General features: G+C 44.8%; 1 long non-coding RNA gene across 1 annotated transcript in view; it reads right to left on the bottom strand.

Moving 5' to 3' along the window:
* Window positions 1-21,102, bottom strand: part of LOC115097904 — a 28,599-nt gene extending 7,497 nt beyond the window's left edge. The window contains exon 1 of the long non-coding RNA XR_003858359.1: window positions 21,014-21,102. This is a non-coding gene — a long non-coding RNA (uncharacterized LOC115097904). The remainder of the gene's footprint in view (window positions 1-21,013) is intronic.
* Between the last annotated feature and the right edge of the window lie 2,037 nt (window positions 21,103-23,139).

The following is a 23,139-nucleotide window of genomic DNA, read 5'->3' as shown; positions in this document are numbered from 1 at the left end:
GACCTACAAGGCCTGGGCACCCGTGGCCGGGCCTGGATTGGATCTGACCTTGGGCTGAGGTCCAGGCTTCGGGACTTGGCTTCCAGACTGGGCCCCAGTATTGGGCCTGGTCTTGGGCCCTAGCCTACGCTGAGGCACAGGCATCGGGCCTAGACCTGAGCCTTGACCTAGGCCTAGGCCCTGGCGATAGGACCAGACATCGGGCCTAGACCTGAGCCCTTGACCTAGGCCTAGGCCCTGGCGATAGGACCAGACTTCCAAGCCTGGAAGTCTTGCATAGGGCCTAGGACAAGTTTGCGGGGATCTATTGCAGCCTAGGCCTCCTCAAGGCGTAGGCCTCGTCGGTTTCCCCCTGGACTGGGTAAGTGGGGGCTGGGGAGGATCCTGGCCCTGGCATTTTTTTGGGTTGGTTTTTTAAAAATGTTTATTTAGGTTTTTTTTAAAGTAAACAAAATAAACATTAAGGGGCGGATTTTCAAAGGGTTACACGCATATATTATGCATGTAACCCTGAAAACCCGCTCCTGCGCGCACTGAGACTATTTTGCATAGGCTCGGCGACGCGCGCAAGCCCCGGAATGCGCGTATTTCCCGGGGCTTTGAAAAAGGGGCGGGAAGGGGGCGGTAGTGTGGGCGGGGTGCCGGTCCGGGGACGGTCCGAGGTGGGGTGGGGGCATGGCCAGAGGGCTCCAAAGGCCCTCTAGGCCGGGGGATTGTGTGCTGGCACTTGGCCGGCAGGCGCAACTTATCTAACAAACATAATGGAGGGGTTTAGATAGGGCTAAGGGGCGGGTTAGGTGGGGGAAGGGAGGGGAAGGTGGGGGGGCAGAAGGAAAGTTCTCTCTGAAGCCGCTCTGATTTCGAAGCAGCCTCGGAGGGAACGGGGAAAGCCATCGAGGTGCACCCTCTTGCGTGCGCCGACCCCGGATTTTATAACATGCATGCGGCTGCACGCACATGTTATAAAATCAGGCGTAGATTACAAAATTTATGGGGAAAGAAATTCTCCAAAAATGAAACGAAAAATGAAACAAAAGTTTTACTTCTTCCCACCTCTATTTTATACCTCAGAAGACTGTATTTTGAATGTTTTTTTTTTTTCATGTAAAACCAGTCATGTAGAACCAGTCTGCCTCCATTCCGAGTCAGACTGCTTCCAGTTCCTCTCCCCAAAGACTTTCTGTCCGTTTGGAGTGGAGAAATCCTGAGACGTTCCCTATTGGCAGCTTAAGGAACTACAAAAATTCCTTGTCAAGCAGATTCTGGACTCAAAGTACAAGCACATTATCTAGCAGACAGGCACTTCCACCAAAAGCATCCTGCTAAGCCAGGCCCTGAAGTGGCCAGTAGGGGGCTGGGCAATAATGTCATGATTAACAAGGCTTGAACCGGCAACCCTAGAAGGCAGGGATCAAGAAGCTGCAGAGGAGGTCAGGAAATATTTATTTCCTATCCCCCAGCTGCCAAGTAGGTAGACACCCAGTGGTTCAGCACAGGGTGTGCCCCACTTGGTGATATTATATAAGGACAGCAGTAGAGATACATCTTTGCTGATACGACAGACTCCTGGGATATATCCTCTGGAACCTCTGCTTGTTTAACCCTGTGACTGCTCTGCAGTCTCCTCCCGTGTAACAGGGGCATCCCTAGATGCCTCCCAAGCTAGGCTTGGTTTTACTGGCCTTGGCTCAACCTTCATCCGGCCTCTTCACAATGCCTCTTCCCAAACGTTTACTAGTAACTAGCTGAACCTGAATACTTCTTTTGGCAATAGGCCTGCATTTCACTGTAGAAAACTATCAGGCCGATGCAATGTCGTGCGCATAGGCTAATGCACAGGTTAACCCGTGGTTGGATGCACGTCTTCGATGCGCGTCCATAATCCCTGATGCAATAAGGGGATTACTTAGCGCGACCAAAACATGCGTCAAAACCAGGTCTTGGCTAATAGTGCTCAACACATGTAAATGCCATGTTGATGAGGCTATTGGCTATTACCCCCCCGATATAAAAAATAACCGGGCACCCAAGCACACGTTATGACCCTGAAAAATGAATGCCAGAGCAGGTATTAAGTTTTAAGGAGCCCCAAAAGTTGATTAGAAAAGCAGAAAATACTGCTTTTATGAGGTTCCTCCGACTTAATATCATGGCGATATTAAATTGGAGGAACCACGGAAAGCAGCAATGTGGAAAAAAATTTCGAAATAATGTCTTGACAGCATTTTTACGAGCACCTGTTTTCCTAACCCATGCACAGCCACCTCTCTTGGGCACCCGATGCCGAGGTGCCAAGGGTGCACTATTTCCCCTAGTGCCTCCTTTTTAACGCAGCGGCTCATTTGCCCGGGAGAACTGGATGGGTGTGTGTTAGGAAAGCGGGCGCTCAGTCATGATATTGCATCGGCCTGTATGTGCAGTGTTTGCAAAGGAGAAGGTGGCTGTGTACAGGTCTAACTCTGCACCACTACCGCCATTAACAGACTATGCAGACATGATGCTTTTGCCAAGAACACCCATACAGCTGGCTCTTCTCCCAAAGCAGATGGAAGAAGAAAGAAAAGAAAATTAGTAAATGACACAGCTAGTAATACAAAAGTATGTAGAATAGTTGCACAAATTTCTCTTTTCTATCAGCATAGTCTGCCATGGGAAGCACATTATGGGCTGTGCCCTCTGTAGCGCTGGTTCTGGATGAGATGAATTTATTAGCAAGACCAGACCAAGTAAGCAAATGTGTATTTTTAAGGCACAGCAACCAAAGTTCCAGTATAAATTAAATCTTATAATATTTACATCAGGAGTTGGTTTGGCTTGGGATGTATTTTTTTTTTTTTTTTTTTACTTTTAGTTCTGGGGGTTAAGTCTTTCTGCTTTACTTTCTCAGGAGGTTTACATCAGACTCTGCAAGAGCAAATACGCAGGTAGCACTTTCATTTTTAAGCCTTTTCTCTGACTCTTAACCAGATGCAAACCTTATTCTCCTACATTTTCTGCTGCCTGGGGATGCTTCCGAGGTGGTAAGTCATCAAGCAGTGCAACCCATGGTTCTAGAAGATCTGGTGCATGCCCCCCCCCCCCCTGCAAACGAAGGCTGTTACTGCAATAACTGGACTAAAGCAAGCTGTGTGTGTGTGGGGGGGGGGGGGGGGGGAGGTATACAGGGCCGGTGCAACGGTGTGAGGCAAACCTTACAGCCCGGAACCCGCTGTCCCTCCAGTCACACTCTCCCCATACACACAATTTAAAAAATGATGCATCTGTAATAGATTTTACATGAAAAAGGGCAGTGTATTGTATTTTGAGGAAAAAATATTACAATGACATGTATATTATTTGTACATGCACTGCTGTGGTGCCAACCAGAAAACCCTGTAAAAAAAGACACCTGGAACTCATATGGTATTAGACCGATTGTAACACATGCTGGGTATGGGCTTGGCCCTTAGAAAGTCAAGAGTAAATGGAATTACAATTAAAATATAGTAAACCTTCCATAGCAAAACAGCACTAAAAGCTAGCACTTAAACATCAACAATCCTACCTATGAGAAGGCAGCACTACAAATATTACAGCAGGCCCTAAAACACTAATACACCTCCTGTTAGGAAAACAGAACAAGCCAAGCTGATATAGATCCCTAAACAGAAACTACACGCCAGCAGAATAGCTCACCTCAGTCAGACATGCAGAACACAAACAGACTGTCACCAAATACAGAATAAAGAAACCATAAAGTATAAATGGAAACATGTAGACAAAAACTGAACTGGAAATCACAAGAAGCCAGACTCTATATACAGTGGAAAAATGGAAACATCACCATTCTTCATAAAATATCAATAATTAAATAAAGAAATATAAATCATAAATCATAATAGCAAAATCATACTAATAGAAAAAATATATATTCAAAATAGCTGACAAATAGAATAATATGCAAAAATGAAAAACATAAACATTTTCCAAATACCAATAAAATATTTGGGGTAGATTTTAAATACTTGCGTGATCGCGCACCAGGCACGAACAGGTACGCTGGATTTTATAAGATACGCGCGTAGCCGTGCGTATCTTATAAAATCCGGGGTTGGTGCGCGCAAGGGGGTGCACATTTGTGCAACCTGCGCGCGCTGAGCCCAGCGCGAGCAGCCTGTTCCCTCCGAGGCCGCTCCGATTTCGAAGCGGCCTCGGAGGGAACTTTTCTTCGCCCTCCCCCTACCTTCCCCTCCCTTCCCCTCCCTTCCCCTACCTAACCCACCCCCCTGGCCCTATCTAAAAACCTCCCCCACCTTTGTCGGCAAAGTTACGCCTGCTGAAAGCAGGCGTAACTTTGTGCGCGTCGGCCGGCAGCCCCGCTCCATCCTCCGGTCCCGGGGGCTGGTTCGGAGGCCTCGACCACGCCCCCAGGCCTGTGCCACGCCCCCGGGCCTGCCCCCGAAATGCTGCGGCACGCCCCCGAAACGCCGCGTCGTTTCGGGAACGCCCCGGACACGCCCACTCCCGCCCCTTTTCGAAAGCCCCAGGACTTACGCGTGTCCCGGGGCTTTACACACGCCGGCAGCCTATGCAAAATAGGCGCGCCGGCGTACGCGGGCCTTTTAAAATCTGCCCCTTTGCCAGGTTCTTATGGCCTGGATTGGCCACTGTTGGAAACAGGATGCGGGCTTGATGGACCCTTGGTCTGACCCAGTATGGCATTTTCTTATGTTCTTATAGCATCAAATAACACCAAATAATTAAAACTAATAAGATTATTCTTCATACCTGGGAACATTTGATTTCCAGATGCCCTGAGATTGCCATGGATTAGTGTGGGTGGGAAGGGGGTGTTGTTGCACACATACTTTCTCCTCTCACTCCCACACACACAAACATACATACATGATCTCTCGCACTCACACATCTTTTCACACAAATATTTATTTATTTATTTATTTATTTATTTATTTAATGGCATTTCTATACCGACGTACGTTGGGAACATCTCGTCGGTTTATAGAGAACAAAACTAGCAACAGGCTTTACATGGAACAAGTAACAATGAGAACAAGTAATGTAAGGGTAAAAGGGAAGTATGTGAACGCAAGAACAAAAGGAAGGAGGGGGGTAGGGAACTGGTTATCATAAAAAATCTATATAATATATAATCTATAATCTATATAATATATATATATATATATATATATAATCTATATAATATATATATATATATATATAATATAGTAGTACATATTTACAAGGAGGCAGAAGACTTTACATCACAATTTACAAGGAGGCAGCAAAGCATGTTATATACAGGCTATATAACGGGTAAGTAAAGATAACATTGCAAAAGGTTCCTGGGGTTGAGCTGTACTAGGTGGGGTGAAGCAGGGAGGCAGGCAGTTAAGTGTAGGAGTGGGTGAAGAGCCAAGTCTTCAGGTTCTGTTTAAATATTTTGGGGCAGGTTTCTTGGCGGAATGAGGAGGGTAGCTTGTTCCAAAGGGAGGGACCTGCGAGGGAGAAGGCTCTTTCATTGGTAGTGCGCAGTTTAGTGAGTTTGGGAGAAGGGGTGTGAAGAGTGGCGAGATACTGATTTCTGGTGGGTCTGCTGCTGTTATGAAAGGAGAAGTCTTCTTTGAACCAGTGCATGTTTTGGTTGTGAAGGGATTTGTGTATTAGGGTGAGAGATTTGTATGTGATTCGAGCTGAGACAGGCAGCCAATGCAGATGTTTGAGTACCGGGGTTATATGGTCATTTCTGTGTGTGTTGGTGAGGATGCGGGCAGCAGCGTTTTGTAGGAGTTGTAGTGGTTGCAAGGTGCTTTTAGGTAGGCCAAGAAGCAAGGAATTATAGTAATCAATCTTAGAGAGTATGAGGGCTTGGAGTATGGTGCGAAAGTCGTTGAGATGTAAGAGGGGTTTAAGTTTTTTAAGCGTGTGTAATTTGAAATAGCAGTCTTTGATTGTGGTGTTGATGAATTTTTTGTAGTTGAACTGATTGTCGAGTATAACACCAAGGCTGCGAATGTGAGGGGGGAAAGAGATATTAGTAGGGGGAGTGGAGTTCATTGTTAGGTAATGGTTGATGTTGGGGGGAGAGAGGAGGATGAGTTCTGTTTTAGCCATGTTGAGAGCAAGAAAATTGTTGAATAGCAAGGTGCTGATGGAGGAGAGGGCAGAATTCCAGGTTTGCATGGCTTTGTGTATTGTGTCAGTTACAGGTATCAGTGTCTGAACATCATCAGCATAGATAAAGTGCGGAAAGCCTAGTTTGGATAGTAGATAGCAAAGGGGGAGGAAGTAAATATTAAAGAGTGTAGAAGAAAGGGATGAGCCTTGGGGTACTCCTTGTCCAAGGGCTAGGGGTTTGGAAATGGCGTTCCCAATTTGCACGCTAAATTGTCTGTCAGTGAGGTAGGATTGGAACCATTGAAAGGCAGAGTCTGAGATGCCAATGTCAGTGAGTCGCTGCAAGAGTATGTGATGGTTGACAGTGTCGAACGCGGCGGATATATCAAGAAGGATTAGGATGTGCGAGAGGCCTTTAACCAGGCTTTTAAGGATGTGGTCAGAGAGAGATAAAAGCAAGGTCTCAGTACTGTGGTGTTTGCGAAAGCCATATTGTGAAGAAGTGAGTATATTGTGTTTGTCCATGTAATCTGAAAGTTGTCTGTTGATTGTTTTCTCTAGGATCTTTGTTATAAGTGGCAGGTTTGAAATAGGGTGGAAATTGGCAAGCTCAGAGGGGTCCAGGGAGGGTTTCTTTAAGATGGGTTTTATAATGGCATGTTTGAGGCTTTTGGGTATGCTGCCAAGAACAATGGACCGGTTGATGATGTTCAAGATCGGTTTAGCAATGCACCCAGGGATAGAGAGGAGGTTCTTAGTGGGGATGGTGTCCGAGGGGTGTGTAGAGGGTCTGATTTTTTTTAAGATGGAAGCAATCTCTAGTGATGAGGTGGTTTCAAATGTGGAGAGTTTAGCGGTGGATTGGCATTGTAGGGTGTCAGTGGGTGCGAGTGAGGATTAGGGATGTGAATCGTTTTTTGACGATTTAAAATATCGTCCGATATATTTTAAATCGTCAAAAATCGTTAGAGCTACGATACAATAACAATTCCCCCAATTTATCGTCAAAAAATCGTAAATCAAGGGAAGGGGGAGGGGAAGGGGGAGGGCGGGAAAACCGGCACACTAAAACGCCCTAAAACCCCACCCCGACCCTTTAAAATAAATCCCCCACACTCCCGAACTCCCCCCAAATGCCTTAAATTACCTGGGGTCCAGTGGGGGTCCGGAACGACCTCCTGCAGTCGAATCGTGTTGTCTTCAGCCGGCGCCATTTTCAAAATGGCGGCGCAAAATGGCGCCGGCCGTAGACAACACGATTCGACTGCAGGAGGTCGTTCCGGACCCCGGCTGGACTTTTGGCAAGTCTTGTGGGGGTCAGGAGGCCCCCCCAAGCTGGCCAAAAGTCCCTGGGGGTCCAGCGGGGGTCCGGGAGCGATCTCCTGCCACGAATCGTTTTTCCGTACGGAAAATGGCGCCGGCAGGAGATCAACTGCAGGAGGTCATTCCGGACCCCCGCTGGACTTTTGGCAAGTCTTGTGGGGGTCAGGAGGCCCCCCCAAGCTGGCCAAAAGTACATATGAAAGAGTCATTCCTGCTTACATGAATGGAGGACTGTCTCCCATTATTACTGCACTACCAATTTGGTTAGCTTCCCTAATTTCTCTTAGCATTTCACTGTCCGTCTCACCATCTTGACCAGGTGGACAGTAGTATACCCCTATCACTATAGTCTTCCCCGACACACAAGGGATTTCTACCCATAAAGATTCAATTTTGTATTTAGTCTCATGCAGAATGTTTATCCTGTTGGACTCTATGCCATCCCGGATATAAGCACCACACCTCCTCCTGAGTGCTCCTCTCTGTCATTCCGATATAATTTGTACCCCGGTATAGCACTGTCCCATTGGTTATCCTCTTTCCACCATGTCTCTGAGATGCCAATTAAGTCTATGTCATCATTCACTGCTATACATTCTAATTCTCCCATCTTACTTCTTAGACTTCTGGCATTAGCATACAAACATTTCAAAGTTTGTTTTTTGTTTGTATTTTCATTCTGCTTTTTAATTGATAGGGATAAGTTAGAATTTTTTAGCTCAGGTGAGTTTTTAGTTACAGGCACTTGGACTACTTTTCTAATTATTGGAACCTCACTGTCGGGTTGCCCTAATTCTAATGGATCATTAGTATCCTTTAAAGATACCTCTCTCCGAACCATGCGCTGCTGAGCGACTGTCGGCTTTCCCTTTGTTCTAGTTTAAAAGCTGCTCTATCTCCTTTTTAAAGGTGAGCGCCAACAGTCTGGTTCCACCCTGGTTAAGGTGGAGCCTATCCCTTCGGTTAAGGTGGAGCCCCCTTCCCCAAAAGGTTCCCCAGTTCCTAACAAAACTGAATCCCTCTTCCTTGCACCATCGTCTCATCCACGCATTGAGACTCCAGAGCTCTGCCTGCCTCTGGTGACCTGCGCGTGGAACAGGGAGCATTTCAGAGAATGCTACCCTGGAGGTTCTGGATATTTATTAATATTTATTTTGATTTGGAAAATGAAACAAACCTAAATAAGCATTAAGCGAACTGAAAAATGAAAAAGAAAATTACCTGAAATTAAAAAGTGAACCAAAACAAATTTCTTTGGCCTGTACATCTCTAAACTTTAACATCTCAGCGTCAAAAAAAGTCATTGCTCTATTGATACATCAGCAAGAAGTAGTAGATGTTGGGGAGAAGGAAAACATCTATGGAAAATGTATGTTTGCATTCAGGTCCTATTTTCCAAATATATTGCAATAGATAAAAAATGGAAAAATACGATCTTAATGGAAATAGCTTTTTCAGAAACAGGGCCCAAAATGCTCTACCTAAATGCTTATAGCTGGCTACAAACTGTAGGAGCCAACAAAAGCAGTACATATACATTAATAGTTAACTCTAGAGAGATTAATAAATAAATAGAAGTACCATGCCTAATTTGGGCTCCAAGAATGTGGAAGAATTAGAGAAATCCAGACAACACCAAAATTCAGAGGTCTATGTAATCCAATTCATAGGACTGATGCAGAGGCACTGCGATTCCTGGGCCAGGTCAGCTGGCCAGACTCGGGGGTCCATGTTACTGAGCTCTGGAGGGAGCTACAGTCTGTGGCCACTGAATTGTTGAAATGGCTGGGCTAAGTAAATTGGGATGGGGTATAAATTAAGGGGAAACCCCACCTCTCCCCCAAATTGTTATTTTCTTAAACTGTCCCCTCCCCTCTTCTAACCAAGCCAATCTTAAGATGTGGAGAGTACCATGACTGGAGCACCACCGGCACGCAAATCTCAAACCCTTCCATTAACCTAGTGAAGATTCATTTAACAGTGGTTAAAGAGGATTGGTGAGTATAGCTTTCAGAAATGTTTGGGCTTATAAAGGTTTGGTGAAAGGTGAAATTAAGGGATATATTCTTTAGCGTTTGTGTGTGTCTGAAGTAATAAGCAAGCCAGAGATAGTTACTTCTAGTGTCTGTCTTTCCCACCCACTCAACCCTTGATTTTTAGGCATGAGACACTTTCTCATTAAAAATCAACCAGGGTCTTATCTAAATCACACTATTGTACCAGCCCTTATTGAAAGTTTAATCATCCCCTTGTAGGACACTAGCTGATTAATTAGTAAATTCACCTGTAAATTTAAAGTACTCTCATTCCAACTCCCTTAGTATCCTAAACTCAACTAGGAACTCAATAAAACTAAGATGAAGGCAGCAGTCTAGCAGCAAGAGGGGGGCTTTCCAGTCTTTTGCATTGAGTGTCACATGTATGATTTTTTACCCGCCAGTGAGAGATTGTATGTGTGCACTTGGTGCAAAAAGCTCCTGGCTCTCAGGGAACGAGTCCGATCTTTGGAGGCTAGAGTAGCAGACTTGGAGGAGCTGAGGGAGACAGAGAGGTACATTGATGAGACCTTCAGGGACATAGTAGCCAAGTCCCAAATCCAGTCTGGCAGCCCCAGTGCTGCCTTGGACCAGAAAGGTCTCCCAGTAGGAGAACATCACCCCGGTGTAGCAGGAAGTGATCCTGTAGCAAGGACCTGCTCTCCAGGTGATGTAGTCCTCTCACACTGAGGACAAGTCTCCCAGGGCTACTGCCCAGGAGGGAAGGGTTAGGCCGGCCATCATAGTTGGTGATTCAATTATTAGAAATGTAGATAGCAGGGTGGCTGGTGAACGTGAGGACCGCCTGGTAACTTGCCTGCCTGGTGCAAAGGTGGCAGACCTCACGTATCACCTAGATAGGATTATAGTCAGTACTGGGGAGGAGCCAACTGCCGTGGTACATGTGGGCACCAACGACATAGGAAAATGTGGGAGAGAGGTTCTGGAAGCCGAATTTAGGATTTTAGATAGCTGAAATCCAGAACCTCCAGGGTAGCATTCTCTGAAATGCTTCCTGATCCACGTGCAGGTCCCCAGAGGCAGGCAGAGCTCCAGAGTTTCAATGCGTGGATGAGACGATGGTGCAGGGAAGAGGGATTCAGCTTTGTAGGGAACTGGGGAAACTTTTGGGGAAAGGGGAGACTTTTCTGAAAAGATGGGTTCCATCTTAACCAGAGTGGAACCAAGCTGCTGGCACTAACTTTCAAAAAGGAGACAGAGCAGCTTTTAAACTAGAACAAGGGGGAAAGCCGACAGTCACTCAGCAGTGCATGGTTCGGAGAAATGTATCCTTGAAGGATACTAATGAAAAAGGAGAGTTAGGGCATCCCAACAGAGAAGTTCCATTAAAAGCAAACATAGTCCATATGCCTATATGTAAAAAAATCACCAAAACTAATGATTTACGAATTATCAGAAACAACTGAAAATCAGGTTGTTAAAACAAACAAAAAACACACTTTGAAATGTCTATATGCCAATGCCAGAAGTCTAAGAAGTACGATGGGAGAGTTAGAGTGTATGGCAGCAAATGATGAGATTGACATAATAGGCATCACAGAGACTTGGTGGAAGGAGGATAACCAATGGGACAGTGCTATATCAGGGTACAAATTATATCGTAATGATAGGGAGGATCAACTTGGTGGGGGTGTGGCACTTTATGTCTGGGAGGGTATAGAGTCCAACAGAATAAAGATCATACAAAAGATGAAATGCTCAGTAGAATCTATATGGGTAGAAATCCCATGTGTGTTGGGTAAGAGTATAGTGATAGGAGTATACTACCATCCACCTGGTCAAAATGGTCAGACAGATGATGAAATGCTAAAATAAATCAGGGAAGCAAACCAATTTGGCAGTGCAATAATAATGGGAGATTTCAATTATCCCAATATTGAATGGGTAAATGTAACATCAGGACTTGCTAGAGACATAAAAATCCTGGATGTAATAAATGATTGCTTCATGGAGCAATTGGTTCAGGAACCAACAAGAGAGGGAGCTATTTTAGATTTAATTGTTAGTGGAACGGACTTGGTGAGAGAGTGGTAACAGTGGTGGGGCCACTTGGCAACAGTGATCATAACATGATCAAATTTAAGCTAATAACTGGAAGGGGGACAATAAGTAAATCTGCAGCTCTAACACTAAATTTTAAAAAGGGAAACTTTGATAAAATGAGGAAAATAGTTAGAAAAAAACTGAAAGGTGCAGCTGCAAAGGTTAAAAGTGTTCAACAGGCTTGGACATTGTTTAAAAATACAATCCTAGAGGCGCAGTCCATATGTATTCCACGCATTAAGAAAGGTGGAAGGAAGGCAAAACAATTACCGTCATGGTTAAAAGGTGAGGTGAAAGAGGCTATTTTAGCCAAACAAATATCCTTTAAAAATTGGAAGAAGGATCCATCTGAAGAAAATAGAATAAAATATAAGCATTGTCAAGTTAAGTGTAAATCATTGATAAGACAGGCGAAGAGAGAATTTTAAATGAAGTTGGCCATAGAGGCAAAAACTCATAATAAAAACTTTTTAAAATATATCCAAAGCAAGAAACCTGTGAGGTAGTCGGTTGGACCATTAGATGACAGAGGGGTTAAAGGGGCTCTTAGGGAAGATAAGGCCATTGCAGAAAGACTAAATGAATTCTTTGCTTCCATGTTTACTAATGAGGATGTTGGGGAGATACCAGTTCTGGAGATGGTTTTCAGGGGTGATGAGTCAGATGAACTGAACGAAATCACTGTGAACCTGGAAGATGTAATAGGCCAGATTGACAAACTAAAGAGCAAATCACCTGGACCGGATGGTGTGCATCCTAGGGTACTGAAGGAACTCAGAAATGAAATTTCTTATGTATTAGTTAAAATTTGTAACCTATCATTAAAATCATCCATTGTACCTGAAGACTGGAGGGTGGCCAATGTAACCCCAATATTTAAAAAAGGCTCCAGGGGTGATCCAGGTAACTATAGACCAGTGAGCCTGACTTCAGTGCCGGGAAAAATAGTGGAAACTATTCTCAAGATCAAAATCGTAGAGCATATAGAAAGACATGATTTAATGGAACACAGTCAACATGGATTTACCCAAGGGAAGTCTTGCCTAACAAATCTGCTTCATTTTTTTGAAGGGGTTAATAAACATGTGGATAAAGGTGAACCGGTCGATGTAGTGTATTTGGATTTTCAGAAGGCGTTTGACAAAGTCCCTCATGAGAGGCTTCTACGAAAACTAAAAAGTCATGGGATAGGAGGTGATGTCCTTTCATGGATTACAAACTGGTTAAAAGACAGGAAACAGAGAGTAGGATTAAATGGTCAATTTTCTCAGTGGAAAAGGGTAACAGTGGCATGCCTCAGGGTACTGTACTTGGACCGGTGATTTTCAATATATATATAAATGATCTGGAAAGGAATACGACGAGTGAGGTTATCAAATTTGCGGATGTTACAAAATAAATCACAAGCAGACTGTGATACATTACAGGAGGACCTTGCAAGACTGGAAGATTGGGCATCCAAATGGCAGATGAAATTTAATGTGGACAAGTGCAAGGTGTTGCATATAGGGAAAAATAACCCTTGCTGTAGTTACATGATGTTAGGTTCCATATTAGGAGCTACCACCCAGGAAAAAGATTTAGGCATCATAGTGGATATAATACTTTAAAATCGTCGGCTCAGTGTGCTGCAGCAGTCAAAAAAGCAAACAGAATGTTAGGAATTATTAGGAAGGGAATGGTTAATAGAACGAAAAATGTCATAATGCCTCTATATCCATGGTGAGACTGCACCTTGAATACTGTGTACAATTCTGGTCGCCGCATCTCAAAAAAGATATAGTTGCGATGGAGAAGGTACAGAGAAGGGCAACCAAAATGATAAAGGGGATGGCTGAAGAGGTTAGGGCTGTTCAGCTGTTCAACTTGGAGAAGAGACGGCTCAGGGGGGATATGATGGAGGTCTTTAAGATCATGAGAGGTTTTGAACAAGTAGCTGTAACTCGGTTATTTACACTTTTGGATAATAGAAGGACTAGGGGGCATTCCATGAAGTTAGCAAGTAGCACATTTAAGACTAATTGGAGAAAATTCTTTTTCACTCAACGCACAGTAAAGCTCTGGAATTTGTTGCCAGAGGATGTGGTTAGTGCAGTTAGTGTAGCTGGGTTCAAAAAAGGTTTGGATAAGTTCTTGGAAGAGAAGTCCATTAACGGCTATTAATCAAGTTTCCTTAGGCAATAGCCACTGCTATTAATTGCATCAGTAGCATGGGATAGACTTAGTTTTTGGGTACTTGCCAGGTTCTTGTGGCCTGGTTTGGCCTCTGTTGGAAACAGGATGCTGGGCTTTATGGACCCTTAGTCTGACCCAGCATGGCAATTTCTTATGTTCTTATGATATAGGACTGATTTGAATTTGTTCCCCAGTCTGAGGTCCTGCTGATAATAAACAGGACGAATAACTCATCATATCCCCTCAATCCATGCCCTACTGTTTTGTTGAAGTTAATTCATGATGATATCATTGAGTTTACTACTAAGATTGTCACTCTGTCTCTCTCTACCGGAGAATTACAACTTTCTTGAAAAGTGCCCCCATCCGCACTATGGGGCAGATTTTTAAACGAGCGCACGCGGGGTACATTTGTGCGCGCTACCCGGCGCGCACAAATGTACACATCATTTTATAACATGCATGCGCTGCTGCACGCATGTTATAAGATCCGGGGTCGGCGCGCGCGCGGGGGTGCACACTTGTGCACCTTGTTCACGCCGAACCCTAGGGGAGCCCCGATGGCTTTCCCCGTTCCCTCCAAGGCCGCTCCAAAATCGGAGCGGCCTTGGAGGGAACTTTTCTTCTGCTCCCCCCCACCCTCCCCTCCCTTCCCCTATCTAACCTACCCCCCAGCCCTACCTAAATCCCTCCCCACCTTGTTTTAATTTTTATTCCTGGCTCTGTCAGCCCCCGGACTGCCCCCAAATCGCCCCCGGATCGGCACCATGCCCATGACCCCACCCCCTACCTGCCCCTTTTTGAAAGCCCCGGGGCATACGCGCATCCTGGGGCTTGCGCGCGCTGCCGAGCCTATGCAAAATAGGCTTGGCGCTCGCAGGGGCAGGTTTTCGGAGTTATGTGTGTAACCCTTTGAAAATGTACCCCTATATTAAAAGAATCAATTGCAGATCCTACTGAATTTGCAAACTATCGGCCTATTTCATCCCTTCTATTCCTGTCGAAGGTAATGGAGAATGCTGTTTTGAGACAATTGTCTTGTTCAATGAGCACTTTGACCTGGATCATTTTAGCTGTGAAACCCAATTATTAACTAGCTTTGATACAATTCAGCTTGGTTTTGATTCAGGAATAGACTACATGTTGATTTTGTTAGATATCTCCCTTGCATTCGATAATCTGACCCAAGAGATTCTTATTTCTTGTCTACTGGATATTGGAACGGCTGGCACAGTACTGGCCTGGTTAAATCTTATTTGTGTGACTGCGCCCAGCAGATTGGAATAGGCGCAGAAACCTCTTCTTGGTGTTTCATTTTGAATGACGTCCCTCAAGGCTCTGCCCTGTTGGCGGCATTATTTACCTATGTTGCCACTATGTAAATTGCTTGCTGGACTGGGCTATGTACAAACTTTATGCTGCTGATATTCAAGATTTTTTTTTCTGTAAAGATGTCCTGGTCTACCACAATTCAATTTGCATCAGTTTGTTTGATGGTAATGGCTCCATATAAATTGTCTCTTAACATTGATAAAACGGAAATAATCATTTTAAGCCAGTTTCCACCTCGTGTCACCCCCATCGGTTTTTATGTTCAAGAGCCATAATGTTCATATCTCACAGAAAGTTCATAACTTAAAGGTAATTTTGGATCTTGCATTATCCATGCACCCTCAGTAAAATCGTTTGGGCAGACATTATTTGCCAAGCCGCATTTTTTGCACCATCTGAAACCTCTATTGGAACCTAATGACTTTTGCTTTGTGTTACATTCCCTACTATTCATAAGACTGGATTACTGCAACTCGCTTTATTCTGGCCTGCTGTCCAGTACTTTGAGATCACTTCAAATTATCCAGAATGTAGCTGCTCATATCCTAACAGGAGCTAACATCCTAGATCGTATTACCTCGGTGCTTTATTGCCTCCACTGGCTCCCTATACAATGGAGAGTTCAGTACAAATTGGCCCTAAATATCTATAAATTACTGAATAACACCATTTCACCATGGGTAAACTCAATTCTTTGAATTCATACCCCTGTACGTGTCCTTCAAGCCCCTAATCAGAGCCGGTTAGACATTCCTCCGTGGGTTGCTCGTTTGGCAGAGACACAAGAGCAGGCTTTTTCAATAGCTGGCCCCATTCTATGGAATACCTTACCCACATGCATGTGTAGTATTAAAGAGACCCAAGCATTTAAACAAGCATTAAAACCTTTTTTCTATAAAGAGATTTTTAAATTATCTGACTGAGTATTTGGGTACTTGCCAGGTTCTTGTGGCCTGGTTTGGCCTCTGTTGGAAACAGGATGCTGGGCTTGATGGACCCTTGGTCTGACCCAGCATGGCAATTTCTTATGTTCTTATGATATAGGACTGATTTGAATTTGTTCCCTTGTGCGAAAAAGCTCTCTTCTCTTTGATATCTTGCTTACACTACTGAGTAATTGGGAGTCTTTATGACCTGTTATGCAGTTCGATTATTAATGTCTGAAATCTTAGTTTCTTGTTTTTCGTTATTTGTATATATATATATATATATATATATATATATATATATATTCAGTATATGTGCATGTGTACCCTGCCCGAACTTCTAATTAAATAAATAAATATATAAATAGCTGTGATGAAGCTTAATGGCACTGTAGCCCAGTAGAGGCTGTTTCCAAGTGAACTGGTAGCTCAAAGAAGCAGGATGAAACTGCCATGCCAAAAGTTAAGATAAAATGATCAATAGGTAAAGGCTGAGACAGTTGGAGGAACAGAAAATTGAAGGGTGAATTGATGATATTATCACCAAAACACGTAACTACCTTACGGAAAGGTTAATGAGTTTTAATTTCCTTTGTTGTTTTTCCAGATCGCCTTTCTGGCCTCCCACACAAAGCGGTGAGGAAAAGCAAAACCTACAATGCCAACATCTTCGTTCGAAAAGGTTTCAAAATAAAACTGCTTAGCCTACAGGCAAGTACTAAGTGGGGGTCCTGGTTAACATTGCCGAGGACAATTTTCAACGTAATTTACCTGTGTAAATTGGCCATCTGAAAAATTGCCCTCGTTCAATCAGCCGGAAGCGTACCTGGGGTTCCTTGGTGTGAGTACTTTTGGCTGCATTTGGCTGCATTCTTAGGTCAGATGTGTGTGTGTGTATTTTGGGCAAGATGGGAGAATAAGGCACTCAGATTGCATTTTCAGATCGACATGCGTGATACCTGCACACAAACAAAAGGTGCTAAACGTCCGCCGGGTTTTGCATTCATGGCAAGTTCAGAGAGGAAGAGTAATACCCGTACTTTCTCTTTAAAAGGTGGGGCAAAGTCCACAGGTGAAACGTGGATTGTTGGAAAAGTTGCCCCCTTCACATGGGGGGAGTTCTTCAAATATACAAACTGATGGGCTGTATGTGAAAAGAGAAAGCAGCAACGGGAACGCCCTTCCTCCAAGGAGAGTTGGGTAACACGAGCCATCCTTTTTCGTTCTGTATCTTTAAACTTCACTCAAATGTTTCTCTTTTTTAACGTCTAAAAAAATTTCAAAACTAAGCAGCAAGTTGAAAAATAGGCTTTTTTGGGGTGGGGCGGGGTTACTAATTTTAAATTTAATTCATGATCGCATAGGGATAAAAATAATCATCAATTACTGATTTGTTGATCTTTAATTGTATTGTAATGAAATATATAAAAAAAATTATGCAGAAAAATTATGCAGAAAGCAGCCCAATGGCTCCGCAGCACTGCTGAGTGAGTTCTGAACCTGGCTTCAGCTTAGGGAGCCACATCACCCAGCTCAGCCCAAAGACCCTGATCCATTCGCCTCATTGCATGCATGGAATTGTAGTCTTTGATTTTATAACTCCAAGCATGCACATGGGGCAAAGCCAGGACTGGATCAGTGCCTTCGGGTTGGTAAGGTATCAACCCATGGAGCAAGAAAGCTGCAGAGGCAGGGTTCAGTCTCTAGGAGGCAGGGAATCACATATTGGTGACACCTAGTGGTCCGAGTCGGGGTGTCCAGTGGAACATACGGCCTCATGAGGCCAAATATAAATTGGTAATTTAAATTAATCATGTTGGGTGCCTCAGGGAGACGCAATCTGTGGCACCTAGCTAAGGACTGTCACTGCGAGGGCTGGGCTAGGTGAGATTAGGGGGAGGAATAAAAATGAGGGATATGCAAATGAAGGGTTAGGATACTTTACCCCATTTACAGGCCGATGCAATGTCAGTGTGCGTTAAACGGGCGCTGTCTTAACGCACGCCGATCCACCTCTCTGGGGTGCCCAATTCAAAATACAACTGGGCTGTCACAGTAAAAAGGAAGAGCTTGGGGAAATTGTGCACCCCTAGCGCCTCCTCGGCAGCAGGTGCCCGGGAGAGGTGGCTATCAGCCGGTTAGGGAAACGGACGCTCGTTAATTGAGCCTCCCTTTTCCTAACCTGACCGTCGGCACTCTTTTTTTTTTTTAAAAATGTTTTTTTTGGGACATTCTAATTTTTTAATATTGCCTGATATTAAGTCGAAGGAAGTACAGAAAAGCAGTATTTTCTGCTTTTCTATACACTGTTTAGGCACCGCCAAAATTAAATCCTGCTCTGGACAGGCACTAATTTTGGCAGGTAAAAATGTGCGCATCAGGCACACATATTTTTTTGCATCGGGGGGAATAGATAATAGCCTCATCAACATGCATTTGCGTGCGATGAGCGCTACTACCTACATGTGTGATTGGATGCGCTTTTTGGACGCGCGTTTTGGATGCGCTAACCCCCGTTTTGCATCGGGGGTAATGGACGTGCGTCCAAAAACGTGCGTCCTATTGCGGGTGGAGCCGTGCACTGCAGCCAGCGCAGGGTATTGCATCAGCCTGAAAGAGCACATTCCAGTTGAGTTTGAATCCTTGTTAAGCAGGGGTATACTGGTGATAGTCAAAGAAAGAGCTGGAGTTTCTAAGGTCGCAGACCTTAGAAAATCCGGCTGTAATGGGGGGCGGGGGGGGGGGGGGCAAAGCGGAGGGTGGGCCTGCGAAAGCCGGCAGCCAGCGCACCACTGCTGTGAGCTGGCTGCCGGCTTTCGCACCGAATAACTACACCTGGAAACTGGCAGCGATAAGGGTCCTTACCTTTCGCCGCCAGCGATGTCTGTGCAGCGTCGGCCCCGGTGCCACCCCGACTCCTCCTCTTCTGGGGCCGACTCCGCCCCCATTTAGTGATCGCACGGAATCGCTTTTGAAAATGACCCCCAAAGATTGATAACCGATACAGGCAATCAACTTGGGAAGACAATGACCTGGCAGCTTACAGGCATGTGAAAATAGAAAGGTATTCAGTCTAAATTCAGAAGTGCGTATTGCTTTTGACTTAAACATTTTCAGCTTGGCCATGATACTAAATGATGAAAACCAAAATGGAACATAAGATATATTGGATCAAAGTAAATTGAAAGGAAATAATGAGTGCCAGAGGATATATAATCCCACAGACATGAGATATATTTTTTCTTCCCACGTGTGTCATAATACGATAAGTTCTATCTTCTTGAAGCCATAAATAATTATTTCAAATCTGAAACACATATTATTGTCCCTGAATAAATGTTTGGATGGACTAGGATTTCTAGTGTCAGTATCAAGTTCCCAACCTCGCCTACAAACTCCCCAAAATCTTTTTTTCTTTTTCACAATTCCTTATAACAATGGTATGCCACGCATACTTCTCAAGATCTTAGTGTTTGAAGTGTAGCAAAAGCCAAAGCAATAATTACCTTAATAAAGAAAGCCATAAAGGAATGCATATAATGCAGTCATTTCTTCAAATTTATTATTCGTTGGAAATGGGGACGTCTAAATAATTCATTCTTAAAATCATCCAAAGAAGTCTGTGGTATATTTTATGCATATGCAAGCTGAAATTGGATTAACTAGACAAGCCCATTTCAATATGATTGGGAATTTTTATGATTTAATAGACCTTAAGCAAAGGACAAGGAAGAAGTTTATTATTGCATCCCACATATCTGACTCAAGACCTCGAATTCCAAACCCTGGGAGTCTCACCTTTTGAGATGATCTGGTCACCTGCCAGTGTAGGAAGCAGCCACAGGCAGCTTCCTTGAGCACAAAATGTACATGTGTTAGACCAGGAGAAGGCACTCTGGTCCTCAAGTGCTGTAAGTCAGTCTGGTTTTCAGGATGTCCACAATGAATATGCATGATATGCATTTGCATGCAGTGGACCAGTGCATTGAAATGAATTTCATGCATATTCAGTGTGGACATCCTAAAAAACCAGACTGGCATGCAGCACTGGTGGACTGGAGTTGCCTACCCCAGTGCTAGGCTTTTGTAAAATGTTAAACAGTGATTCCCAAACCTGTCCCAGGAGACCCCCCCCCCCCCCCCCCCAGCCAGTCGGCTTTTCAGATATCTGCAATAAATAATCATGACAGATTTGCAAGCAGATTTACCTCGTGCATACAAACGGGTCGATGATTTTAAAAGCGTAGCTTGCTCAGAAATGGCCATGCAGGCCCATTTTAAGGAACGGTGAAGTCCGCGCGTATATACCTGTGCACACGTCAAGAAGGAGGGGGTGGAAAAGGAGTGGAGCACACTATAGACAGGGCATGGGCGTTCTGGGGCGGGACCAAGACTTTAGGGGCGAAAGTCCACATTTTAAGAAAGCTGACCGTGGCGCGCGTGGGCTTCTCATCCACGAAACTTTACTTCTGCTCCTGATGCGGAGCAAGTCCGGAGATCTGGCGTTTTAGGGCGTTTAGCACAGCGTGAGGTTCAGGGTCAGTTGGGGGGCTTGTAGGACGAAGAACCAGGGGGGGGGGGCTCTTGAAGACCTTGATATGAACTGGGCAAACTGGTGGACTGCTTGGAAAAACTGGGTTTGGTAAATTCTCTTGCCCATGTTTAATCTTGCATCTTCTGAGTTCACAGGGAGGGTATCTTTAAAATCCACGTGCGGGCGTCCATGTGCGTGCGGTTGGCGGCACGGGCACACGGACGTGGCAATTTTATAACATGCGCGTTTCGCACGCGCATTTATAAAATCCGCTACCTGCGCTCACATGCGTGCCCGATTTTAATGGGGGGGGGGGGGGTTATAATATGCGCACAGCGACGGGATAGGCCCTATTCCCAGTTCCCTCCCAGTTCGCTCCTTTACTGGAGCGGACTGGGAGGAAACTTCCCAAACCCCCTACCTACCCTGCCTGCCTTTTCCCCTTTTAAACCTGACCCCTAAAACCCTGCTAACTAGCCTACATTTTTTTTTTTTGTTTTAAAACTTACCTGCTCTCCGGAGCAGCAGCAGGATGCGCCTGCCGGTCGTAACCCGGTGCGCATGTCCGCGGGACAGTGCCTGATGCCTGATGGCTCTGTCCCAGTCCACCCATGCGCCAGCCATGCGCCACCCAGGCCCTCCCCTGGCCCGCCCCTTTCCGCTCAATCCGTTCCAGTGCACGCACTGTGAGATAGGGGCGTGGCTGCGGGCCATTTAAAATCTGCACGGCGCCCACAGGGCCCAGCCACGCGCGTATCTCTGGCGATCGCCACGCACAGAGCTTTGAAAATTAACCTTTGAATTATCCGCCAATATCTATACCGTTTTATTGACCTGCTAGAAGGATAATTTATCCGGGGATGAAGATGACAATTAGCATGCAAAACCACAAAAGTCTCTTCGGATTCCAGTGGCCTCCGGGACCGTTTTGGCTACTAGAAGTCAGCACTTGTGAGCACAGGTGACAGAAGTCTGATTTTTTGCAACAGAAACACTTACTGCCTGAGAGCGAGGCCATGTGACAGGCCATTAATTACATTTTTCCCACGTGGTGCTGGGCTATTAGCATGACAAGCTAGCTCTCCCAGAAAACTAAAATTACAAAAAAAAAAATATATATATATATATATATATATATATATATACACTTCTACTGTAATATTGAATCAGAGCTGGGCAGGATCCTGGAAATTAAAAAGGGGTTTAACACCCACGTACTCGCTCTGTTCTAGAGAGGAGGGTCTTGATGAGGAGCCTAGAAATTCTGCCTCCGTTGTCTTTTCCGATTCCTGCAGTATCTCACTTTATGTACTGTATATTTAGGGTCAGATCTCAGAGAATGTGCACCTTGTTACAAGAGATATTCGTTTATTTATTTATTTTATCTGATTTACCGTATATTCTACTTTTCAGCACTTCAGAGTGGATTACATTCAGGTGCTGTCGGTATTTCCCTATCCCCAGAGGGCTCACAGTCGCAAGGGCTTTTCTCCCCGTCCTGTGTCTACGCGTAGAAAGCTTAGTAAATCAGGTTCTAAGTTTGTCCCTGAGGCAATGGAGGCTGAAGCGACTTTGCCCCAGGTCACGAGGAGCAGCACTGGGATTTGAAGCCCGGATTCCCTGGTTCGTAGCCTGCTGCTCTGCACAAAACCAGCATTTTTCAGCTTACAGATTAAAAGCCCTATGCATGCCAAAGCCGGGAGATACGCACGTGTCTAGCGCTGGTGGGCGCCACGGGGATTTTATGAGGCATGCGAGTATGCGCGTATCTCCCGGTACGCACACAAATCAGGAAGTCAAATATAGGGGTTAGGTTGTGGGCAGAGTCTGGGCGGGGAATGGGCGGAACATGGGTATGCGTGAAAGTATTTATGCACACCAGCTCGTGCTGGGGACCCCTACCGCTTAACTTTAATTCTGCTATGGATGGTGTATAAGTTTTAAAATAAAAAACTCAGGGCTAGTCAGCGGGGTCTGAAGGGTTGGTGCTAATAGGGTAAAGGGATGCTCTAGCTATGGGGGAGCATTTACCTGGGCAAACTGGGAATGGACTGGGGAAACTGGTACATAACATAAGAACATAAGATATACCATATTGGGTCAGACCAAGGGTCCATCAAGCCCAGTATCCTGTTTCCAACCTTGGCCAATCCAAGTCACAAGTACCTGGCAGGATCCCAAACATTAAATAAATCCAAAGCTACTATTGCTTATTAGTTACCAGCCTAGCAGTTTATGGATTTATCCTCTAGGAACTTATCCAAACCTTTTTTAAACCCAGTTACAATAACTGCTGTAACCACATCCTCTGGCAATGAATTCCAGAGTTTAACTTTGTGCCGAGTGAAAAAGAAGTTTCTTTGATTTGTTTTAAATGAGCTAATAAAATACCCGCGCCCCCCCCCCCCTTATGATAGAGCTGGCATTTGCACACATCCATAAAAAAATGCTCACACATGTACGCGCATACAGCCGACTTTATATCATACACGCGTGTACACGCGAGCCTTCATACACGCCTACTAGAACGCCCGCGCAGCTGTTTAAAAGTTACCGAATGCATTCTTCCTGAAGGAAAACGAAACCAGCTAAGTTCTCTCGCTTCGCTCATTCTCTGCCTTTTACTTTGCCCTGA

This window comes from Rhinatrema bivittatum, chromosome 8 (genome assembly GCF_901001135.1).
Source record: "Rhinatrema bivittatum chromosome 8, aRhiBiv1.1, whole genome shotgun sequence".
NCBI classification, from domain to species: Eukaryota; Metazoa; Chordata; class Amphibia; order Gymnophiona; family Rhinatrematidae; genus Rhinatrema; species Rhinatrema bivittatum.
Note: the sequence above shows the minus strand (reverse complement) of the source record. Positions and strands in the feature narration are given on the sequence as shown.